This window comes from Saccostrea cucullata, unplaced genomic scaffold (assembly GCF_032062105.1).
Source record: "Saccostrea cucullata isolate Sc308-1 unplaced genomic scaffold, CSIRO_AGI_Scuc_v1 ctg2071, whole genome shotgun sequence".
In the NCBI taxonomy this organism is placed as follows: Eukaryota; Metazoa; Mollusca; class Bivalvia; order Ostreida; family Ostreidae; genus Saccostrea; species Saccostrea cuccullata.
In genome coordinates, this window is record NW_026926309.1 from 258,829 (window position 1) to 270,000 (window position 11,172).

The 11,172-nt window shown below is 31.4% G+C and overlaps 2 long non-coding RNA genes across 3 annotated transcripts in view; both read right to left on the bottom strand.

Annotated features, from left to right (window-relative positions):
* Window positions 1-6,348: 6,348 nt before the first annotated feature.
* LOC134271350 (uncharacterized) lies at window positions 6,349-9,348 on the bottom strand. 2 transcript variants are annotated; one of them, XR_009993002.1, is made up of 6 exons: window positions 9,300-9,348; window positions 9,119-9,177; window positions 8,389-8,431; window positions 7,710-7,768; window positions 6,682-6,721; window positions 6,349-6,586 (listed from the first exon to the last, which is right to left on the bottom strand). It is a non-coding gene; the product is annotated as an uncharacterized LOC134271350 (long non-coding RNA). The 2 variants fall into 2 exon arrangements; XR_009993003.1 differs by lacking the exon at window positions 6,349-6,586 and having other exon boundaries at window positions 6,674-6,721.
* Window positions 9,349-10,670: 1,322 nt separating this feature from the next.
* Window positions 10,671-11,172, bottom strand: part of LOC134271351 (uncharacterized) — a 3,053-nt gene continuing 2,551 nt past the window's right edge. Inside the window, exons 3-4 of the long non-coding RNA XR_009993004.1 lie at window positions 10,869-10,911; window positions 10,671-10,729 (exon numbers count right to left, since the gene is read on the bottom strand). This is a non-coding gene — a long non-coding RNA (uncharacterized LOC134271351). The remainder of the gene's footprint in view (window positions 10,730-10,868; window positions 10,912-11,172) is intronic.

Below are 11,172 nucleotides of genomic sequence, written 5' to 3' on the forward strand. Positions count from 1 at the left end.
TTTAGCACTGAAATATCTTCACTATCTCTCTACTATCGGAAGGGTTCAAGGATATGACTTAATCAATAATCACTATAGTTCGTAGGACTTCTAATGCATATGCATATCTATAATTATTTGTAGATGTGTTTCATTTAAAACCTTTAGTTTTTAATAAAAGCTGGTCTTTTTCATTCTAGCATTTTTAAATCAACTTTTTTCACCTTGAATTAGGGATAAAAAGGTTTAAAATATACAAAACCTTATAAACTTTCTCACCAAGGAAATTAAAAAAATAAAAACCATAGCTATTAAAAGAAAAATATATAGTGTTTGAGCACCGTAATCTTAATTTTAATATAGACATTTATGATATACATATTAGAGTAAAGGCATATAACGTTGTGCAACCACATAACTTTGAATCCTTCTTGAGACACGTTTCAACACTACATGAAGATAAGGAACAGTTTGACGCGGCACACTCAGCTGACTCTTGTCAATAACTTTCATGTATTTACATCAAGGTTCAAGTTTTCAGTCATTAAAAAATCACAGGTTAAATAGAAAAATGTCTTATAAAAATAACAAATTGAAAAGAAAATTCATTGGAGTATTTATTCGATTCAGTGCATTTGACAAAATATATTTTGCATTTCCTTCCGCTTCAGTGAATTTCGACGTATTTAACGATATTAATTTTTAACAGGTCGGAGAGAATACTCGAAATCGGGTATTATCCGTGAAATCGCGTATGATACCCGATATTAGGGTATCGTTGAATCCGCGAAATCGGGTATTCCGTGCAACTTTCTATAAAAACTAAAGAATAAAGCAACGGCGCATTATGCCAGTAACTGTTACTTGTACATCAGTATCTTGTGGATTTATTTTTATTAAACCTAATTCATACGGTTGTCAAATAAGTTTAAAATCACACGACAAACACTGCTGGGGTAACAAAGAGAACACAATGGCGTTATTATTTTTCAATATAATTTCTAAAAACAAATAACTACACTTCGTTTGTCTTTATTTCCCATTAAAGTATTCCATATACTTAATTTTCTAATTTGTGCACTATTCACAAAACGTGAAATTTTAAAGAAATTAAACGACTAACGCCGTGTTATGTATTTTTACTGAAAAATGTATGGCGTCCCTTTCACGTGAAATATAAATTATTCCTAACAGTTAGAGAGTACAGTATAAGCGAGTCATAATGTGTATATCTCTGCCATAATAGAATACCAACGTTATCATAAAGAAGAAAATAAAATAAGATTAAATAAATACCCACGAGAAAACAGTTTGAAAATAGCTAATTGAAGGCGAGTATCTTTTTTTATCTCAATTTAGCATGAAATTTTTATTCAAAGACACCGTAAATTTTTTGGTTGTATTTTAATCGATACAAGATATGCTGTTTTACCTTTATTTTATGCATTTGTGAGAAAATTGAGAGCGAGAAGTCATATGAACAGGATTTTCTTTTTTTTTGTATAAATAAAAGTCAAATGTGTAGATTTTCATGAGCTTATAATACATTGAATTTCTCAATATAGATCGAGGTACAGTCATATTGAAATATGAATTACATAGTCAAGTTTTCACATTTCTTATAGTTTTTACGTTTATGAACATGTTTATGAACAAACTGAAATAATGGAGTGTTCAATTGCCTTGGAAACTCTTGTCTTACTTTTTGGGAATACAATTCCTCATCGGACATTAAAATTTCATAAAAATCGTAGCCACTTCCTTTCTTTATTATACTATTTGATAGACAGGGTAAATTTTACCTCTTAACCTTCTTAATCTATATTTTTTCTATATCGCTATCTTATACCTCATTATAATATGCTAATACAACGCACTATCTGATTGGTTCTAGACAATATGTCACAGTTTTCTTTTAGTTATTTTATCTATAATATGTATTACTCATGGCAATAACTTTTCCTAATACTCATCTATAATGAAAAAATGTGTTTAAAAAATAAACCTGAATTCTAGTTACTTGGAGTCTCCTATTGTGTTATAAAATAACGGTTGCTTTTTGTATACCTACAAAATATGAGATTTTTATTTGATGAATAAATCTTCCCTACGATTAAAAATATATGACCGAGTTTAACCGACCGTGACATTCAAAGAGAGGTCTCTTGGACCCATGTAGAACACAGTCGAGGTTGTTTTGTCAGAGGTGACAAAGAAACCTTTAGCCCCCCCCCCCCCCCCTTTGAAGTCGCCAAGAAATGGTAAAATATTGATGACTTAGCGAAATTAAACGATCAACAGTTATGTTCTCTCATAAGCTGTATTCCTGAAACTATCACTGTCTCTGCTAAAATGTTGAAGACATATTCTGCAAATATGTTTGAATGATAAATAAAAAAGAAAAGCTTTTCAGAAAAAGAGAAAGAGGGTTCTTTTGGCCGAAATTTTAGACATTTTTATCATTACATTATTTATACATTCATAAATAAATTTGATTTTATGCACAAGATGAATGTGAAAGTAATTAATGACGCATAATTAGATACGAAAGACAATCCCTTGTTTATACATGGCATCATATCTGGTGTGTGAAATGTGTTTCCGTATAATTTGATTTATTTACAAATTGTTCATGTTTGTCGTATTGATGTGGAATTATTATAAATTCCCGAATTCTGATATTTTACAATTCTGTTGTGTTGGGAATGAACGTTAGGAAGATGCATATACTTTCAACATAAGGAAAAATATAAAGCAAATCGAACGTCTTTTTGTGTGCAGATCATGAAATGTACTGAGCTCCACGGGTATTTGTTGTCCCGAGCGCATTAATCTTGACGCCCAAATTCTTACTTGGCTAGTGATACCTTTAGAAAACATGTGTATCTAGATGAAAGTTAACTCGGCAACATGCGCCATCCCATTGTTTAAGTTTTATTAGGTGATTACACCTCCTATACCCGATTTCGCGGATTCAACGATACCCTAATATCGAGTATTATACGCGATTTCACGGATAATACCCGATTTCGAGTATTCTCTCCGACCTGTTTAATGAGAACCAGATTGCACCTTCCGGTATGGGAACAGGATTCTCAGATTGCTTGTTATATACTGAAAGGAAAAAGAAACGCAGGGTAAACTTTTGAGGTGAATTAAATTTGTTTTTCTTAAAATATGTTTTAGTTTTCCTATCTAACTTTTAAAATCATCTTTAAAAAAGATATAACCAAATTCCCATTTGATTTTGTCTGATAATTCATGAGTTATTGAAGCTCAAATGACGATACCCCCCAAAAGTGAAAATCGAAAACTCTCATTATCTTCAATATCTCGCCCGTGCATCTGTCAGAGTCTTATTTCTCCTTTGCATGGACTTTCCTCAGAGTGTTTATCTTTCAAATCCTGACTATATTTAGCATGGGTAACCACGCAAAAAAATAAGTCAAACGGCGCGCGCATGCGCCGGTGAGAGGAATACAACAGTAAGTTGACTGGCTCAAAAAACCAAAATTGCGGAGTTGTTTTATTTCAAATTTCGTATGAATGTAATGATTATAATCATCTACTCTATAAATGGCTGTTTTTGTGGTAGTAAGGTGGCGATTTAAGAGATGGGAGGACGAATAACCCGCTCGTAACATGACTCTGTTTCGCGTTACCGTCAACGTCACGGTGGATTAAAAACCACTCAAGACCCTCTCTGACAACGGGTAACAAGTTTTATGGGGGAAATTTACAAGAAAGTGCTAAGTAAACAGATGTTGCCTTTTTCATTAATTAGGCAATTCGAAAACAAGACCCCATTGAACTTGCGTATACCGTGCCAAGATCGCAAGCAATTCATAATGTCTCTTAATATTGAAAAACAATGTGCATACCTCATTTGCATCAAATAATGCAACAAGATTTGTTGACAATCTCGTCGTTATCAAATTGCACGTGTTTTGGGCTTTTAACGTTTTCCCTACATGACGTCATAAATTTTACGGTTGAGTAATTCTGAATACTGATTTTGGTGCATAGTAACAAAATTTATCTTCTGACCAATTTTCGTAATTTTCGGTCATGTGGTCAAAATTTTTTTGAACATTATGCTACCCTGCGTTTCTTTTTCATAAATTTGAGTCACAGTCGCTCGGCGCCCCCTTGCTGCTTAAGAAATAAAGTCCGCGTTTTCGTGAATGTTGCAGAATAACCTCCGAGGTCGAGGAATGTGTTTGAAAGATAAAAGCCGAGGCGTTAGCCGATGCTTTTATATTTCAGACAACATTTCGAGACTGAGGAGGTTATCCTGTAACATTCACGACAACAAGGACTTTATTTCTATTCTACAAAGATCATGAAGATCGCTAAAATACGTCTGATCGTTTCCTCTTTACAGAAACGAACTAGATCACCATGTCTCGATTACGCTGTTCCTTTTAACACCAGAGGGAAATTTTGTTTGCTTACATGTGTATGGAATGCAGACAATTTGTGCTTTCGTTGCATGAGAAATAACCTTTTTAAATTTCAAATTTGTTCGTTACATGCATTGATTAATTCTAATGAATATACAATAACAAAATCATGTTTCTCACTTTCTGTTTAACTGCTTTATTGGTGTTTAAATGTGTAGGGAGGTCCGTGGAATAGGCCCGCTTGGCTATAAATACCGACATTTATTAGCAACTTGATGTAATTTACAGTGTTCAGACTGCAAAAGACGACACATCGATGTGGTCTAAACAAGTATTTTATTTTAGAGTCAAATATTTATTTCAACTGTACAGGTTTGATACGTGTTTCTGATCTGATAATTTTTTGATGAAATTCGTGATTTATTGGAGAATAATGTCCACGGCATTTCTTTGAAGTCTGCAATAATCGTGGTAGAATTTCAAATATGTTACGAGAAACACCGCAAATACAAAGTGATTAAAACGATATATATTCAGAATACTGAATAAATTGGGCAACAAGCAAACTGCCTATAAATACCCTCTCTGTACAAAAAGTCAAGGTAACAAATATATATAATCAACTGAGTTTATATTTTTAATTACATTTTTATTTATCGCCGATATGATGTATTGAAATGGACGATATCAAAATCTTTTTGCTTTAATTTTCCTTGAATAAAATGAATCTGGTTTACAAAGTTTTCCAAGACAGGCTTGATAAGCTAGGTTTGACAACTGTGTTGTTTCTTCAATTATTATATTCTTGTTTGTCTAAAAATGAAGAGCTAATTATTTATTAACAATTTTAACAATATGAATGAATGAAAAATGCTAGGAAAGAAAATAAAAAGTGTAAGATAAATTACCTTTGAGAGTCATCCTAAGATGTAAGTACTAGTACATATTTCTACAAACAAGATTGATATATAAATATTCTATTATATCTTATAGATTCGAGTCTTATAGTTTTGAGCAAAACATGATTATTTTTTCAAAATATTATTTAAAAAATTTTCAAAAAGTTTTTTATACAGAAAAAATCTAGATCACCATACTGAACACCGAAATCTGTTAATTTTTTTTCTAAAAAAATAATGACGCATTTCATGCCCTAGAAACCAGAAAAGTTTTTTTAAATCTTAATTTTCTTTAAAATGTCTATTTAACATTTAAAATGTCATCATTTCTTTAATTGCTGACACTAAGTCCAAATGTTTTAACTGCCCATCAAGCTGTTTTTTGTATTTATACTTGTCAGTAAGTAGATTAAAAGTTTCTGGTATATAATTTTCATTTAATAATTTAATAATGTACATTTAATTTCTTATAAATTTTAATTATTAAAAAAAATCATGCCGATTTCTTTCATTCTTTCCCATAACTGCATTGTTGTCATGCAGACAATTTGGTTTGTTTAGCAAAGGGGGATAAGTCAAAAAGAAACGAAAGTAGAAAATTAAGTCAGGAACGTAACGGACAGGTTTCGAATTCCGGAAAATTTCTATTAATGTAAAACTGTTTAATTATTCCTTCAAAAAGTAATATGGAAGCGGGAAATATACATGTAAAGACAGCCAAAGTAGTTCCGGCTGCTTAGTGCAAGCGATCACTAGATTTTATTGATGCAGTTATCAAAATTTTTTTTATCCAATCAGAATCAAATATTTTATAGAAATTAAATGATAGCAAAATCTTTTCGAAACAATTCAAATTAATTAAACTTTTCAATACTTAATTATGTTTGGACAATTTCTCAAACGTAATATGAAAGAGTTTGTTTTTATAAGTATACGTTACTGTCGGCTTGACCTTGTTACTGTAAATAATTGATTAAGGTATCAGATATAATTCTATATTGTAAGAAGATTATTATAAAACTTTATGTTATAATTGTTTATTTTTTTTATATTAGTGTCTTGTATAAATATATGTAACAAAATAATGCTTACAATGCTGTCAAAAGTGTACAGATTGTTTGGATAATATATAAGTTCTCAAGTTTTACAATTTATGCGTTTACAATTTCTAAGCTTATTTTTGGTTATCCTGACATTCTTGTCATCTATGTATATTCCCTGACATAGTTCTGTTAAACTAATTTCTTTTAACATTTTTTCAAGTTTCACAGCTGCGTTATTTCATCACTCGATATGCTCTCTGGTCTACAAAAGAAAAAAAAATAATTTCAAGATACATGGTGTTTACAGGGTTAAAAGATTTTGTCCTTAGAACATTATAAAAATGCAATTTTTTTTACCTCTCTCGGCAATTGTTGGATTCTAAAGACCTTTTAGCATCTGTAATTAACCAAACAAAATTAATATACTCAGTATTTTATACTCTTCCAGTCATGCCAAAGATCTCACTCATTAAGTAATAAAAAGGGAGGAAAATGATCATGGAAGTATTTTAAGAAAGTTCATATATTTATTTAAATGGTTAACCATAAAATAAACACAACGTAATTTCAAAACATCAAAATCGGAGTATTATTAACTTATATATGATACAAGTATGCATTATTATATAGATATTATTTGCTTGCTTTCTTCAAAATATGCGCGAAATTATTTTGTTGTCATTATTAAAACTAATTGTCATTTAACCTATCAAACATATTTTTACCCACACTTTCTGAAAAAAGGAAAGCTCGGGTATTTGTTAAAACCCTGGTGCGCCCGTCCGTTCGTCTGAAATCCTCTAATATTTTAATAAGTAACCAATTAATCTTTTTGACTATGATAGAGGTTGTCTTGTCTATGTAGACGTGAAATAACTTGTGGGATTTATAATTTTACTCTGGAGACCAAATATGGGTTAAAATGACAAACATTCAAGAACTAAATTTTATACAGTAGTCGTATTATCTTCTCGAAGGATATTGCTGGTTTCTTGTAGATGTGCAATAAGGGTTGAATCCCTCCATGAAGGAGTGTGCGTCGATATTGTGGGGTTTACTGTCTTATGACAGCAACTAGTTTTACAGTTACTCTCTTTTTCTTCAAAATTCCTTACATTATGGTTGAAACATGATAAAATTTCACCCTGATTGATTGCTTTATTTAACATGCCTCGTTATACTTTAAGAAAGTCAACACGCTATGCTTTAAAAATTATTTTCAAATTATAACCCTGTATAATGAAAGGCCCTATTAGATATTGGATTAATTGAGAACCATTTAGATTTTGAACATTCTGGTGAAACTACGTGCGGTGAATTCAGTTGAAGTAGCTAACTCATTCTCTCTCTCTCTCTCTTTCTCTCGATATATATATGATACTCACCTTGAGTATTGACATTTTCAGTCTTTGAAAAGGCTCTTTTTTCAAAACCAATGGAATTTCTAAAAAGGATAATAATTTTTTTTTTTAAAACATGTGAATTTTACTTAATGTGTTTTCAAAAGAGCCATTAAATATCCATAGAGAAGAAAATAATATTTTATTGTTGAACTACTTATAACTAAAAATTCTTTATAAGAGCTTGGCCACACCTTACCGAATAACGCTGATGGCAATTTTTAACTGTTCCTTGACTAATTTTCAAATAAGAATAGAATCAATGTCACGAAAGGTCCAGTGAAGTTTATTTCTCTCGAATTAAGGGTGTCCGTTCAAACTCTTTGTAAGAGCACAAATTTTTATTCTGAACTTCGCCATTAACGGTCGTGAAACAGATAAACGGCATGTGCTCTGCACGGCGACCATGCAAACATTGAACGCTACTAAGACGAGGAAAGCCGTTAACAGTGTTGTTTCCTTATTTGTCTGTAATCATACATTTTTTCATGTTTTATACGTTTTGATCGCAAGATTCTCGAAAAGCAGCGAGGGACGACCTTCTTCAACGTATTACCAAAGAATTGGGTTGTGCAACTGTTTTTATCCCCATTGAGTCTGTCAGAGCTATCAGCTAGGGTGTGACTAAGCCCTAAACAACAATAAATTCAACTATCTTAATTACATTAAAACGGAAATTCCTGAGGCTTTGGCACTGTTGGAATCATCTGTAATACAGAAAGCAAAGGTACTAATATCAATAAATATGTGTTCTTTATATTTTATATTTTTGAAAGATAATTTGCTAACATGTTAAATGCATACTGTCGTTCTTATCTTCTAAACTAAAAGGTAAATAACAATGTGTTTACAATAAAATTTATTACCCAGTATAATTAACATGCACATCCTGTTCTTTAAGGCTATGCATTTCCAATACCATTGCCTAAAGGACGTTCGATCCTGAGATTTTGAGTGGATTTTGGTCATGTCTTTTATTTATAAAATTCTGCATCATTTTAAGTTCTAACATTAGATCTGAATTCTACAATGCAAACTGAAATATATTCAATGAAAAAACCGCGATTCAATTCCATTCAAGTAGAATTAAGCTAGGGACTATATTTTGTGACGGAAGGTTTTTTAGACGAAAATGATCAGTTTTTTCCCTTTTGTAAACCAGTTATCACTTTATGGCACCTGATCCCACCTCTGATGTTTTGGAGGTTCGTGTTTGCTCTGCTCCTACTTTGTATTGTTTTATGGACTTTGATATTGAATACTGTTCGTTATCTCCATATCATTCATTTATAGCATTTGAAGCCTTAAAATATGCAAAAAACCTGCAAAATTGATTGTTTTCAAATTCATATAAAAGGAATTCTGGAGATTGCGATGAATTGTATGAATAGTACCTGAAACAGCAGAAGCGTCATGTATTTCTCCTTTTGTCTTCTCTTTTGAATTATCTGGACTTGAAAAATAAGGAGACAATTAAGATTAGGTCCCTGATATCACAAAATAAAAGATGTTGGATTAAACTTGATATATCATCTAGAAGCTGCCCAAAAATTTCATAGATATTAATTACAATACCTTGTAGAACAAAAATCTGAAGATTTTTCATTGTCTGCATTTTCTGCAATGAGAGAGTTTTACTTAGATAATTTACATGAATGAAAAACGTCTATTGCTTTAAGTTTCAGTTACATGCATATATAATGTCGTTGTTTTAAAAGTAAAGAAATTTCAATCCAACTGAATCCAAAATTATGTCCCGTAATGGAAGATTTGGGGGTATATAGTTTTCGTCCTGTCCGTCTAACTGTTTTTCCGCAAATACTTTAACCTTGTCCATAACATTTGACTGGATGAGGAAATGACTTTCATATTTACAGTTGTTTTCCTTGTGACAAGAGCTTTCTTTGGGTACCACCACATTTTACCTCTCAATCTTGATCTTTGAGTTTGACCCACTTTGAATAAAAACCTTAACATTAACTATGGTCACAAATTTTAAGCAGTTGGTACCTTTCAATTTGTATAAAGAAATACTGACCTTTCGACCTTAAATTTAGAGTTTGACCCACTTTTTAAAAACTTATTCTTTGAACATGACTTTTGGAACAGTTAGTGCCAGGGCTTATTTTTTTCACAGGTGTATTTCTTGTGAAAAGACTTTTCTCTTAATGCCAACAATTTTGACCTTGACCCTGAAGCTCAACTTGCATATGAGAAACTTCACTTTTAATCGCCATACGCTGCCTTACGGAAGCATTATTGTTTCAGAAGCACATCTTGTTCTTAAAGGCTATACGTTTACAATACCATTGGTTAGAACATTTTTCCTTCGCGAGGTGCCATTATTGCAAATGTTTACAGTGAGATATTTAGCTTTTATTATTTTAGTTAAAATATGGAAAAACAAATGTCTTTCACAGGTAATTAGATTTGCAACACAGTGAGAATGGTTACTACATGTATCAATATTCAATATCTTCCACTTTTACATTACATCAAACTACTGTAAGTGTACATATATTGTGGTATTCAAAATTTAGCGCAATCACTTGACGTTCAGTTATTAACGTATTCAAGAATAAGCGCTACACACTTAGACGCTGTATATTGTATTTATACAGCACCTAATAAATGATATATTGTATTTGTTATAATTATTTTTTTAGCGGTACTCATAAACTAACGTACTGCTAAAGCCGCTAAAATATGAAGCCCGCTTCTTTTACTTACACATACAGTTTTTGTTGGTTGTATAAAAAGATTTAAATAAAAAAGTTTTTTAAAAAAATTAAAGTATTTTTTGTTTTGTTTTTTTAAACCAGTGATAAAAAGATACCATTTGAAGCTTTACAATGAGTAAGCTAAACAGCTGCAAAATGGAGACAACTGTTTTCAATTTCATAAAAAGGACATTATGGTGTTTACGATGAATTGTGATTGCAGTACCTGAAACAGTAGAAAGTTTATGTATCTCTCCTTTTGTTTTCTCCTTTGAATGATCTAGACTTGAAAATTGAGAAGAAAAATAAACATTAGGCTACTGATATCACAAAATAAAAGAAGTTATTCGGTTAAACATATTATATCATCTAGAATCCCCGAAGAACTTAATCGTGTAAATCTCTTAGAAATGAATTACAATACCTTGTAGAACAAAAATCTGAAGATTTTTCACTGTCTGGATTTTCTGCAATTAAAGAATTTTACTAAGATAATTTACATAAATGAAAAACCTTTTGCTCTAAGTCTCAGTTACATGCAGATACTAGTATATTGTCGTCGTTTTAAAAGTAAAAAAAATTCTATCGGACAGAATCCAAAAAAACCCCCCCACAAAATTATGCCCCCGTAATTGAAGATTCGGGGTATATGGTTTTTGTCCTGTCTGTCTATCGTTTGACTTTTTTCCGCAAATACTTTATTATTGCCCATAACATTTGACTGGATA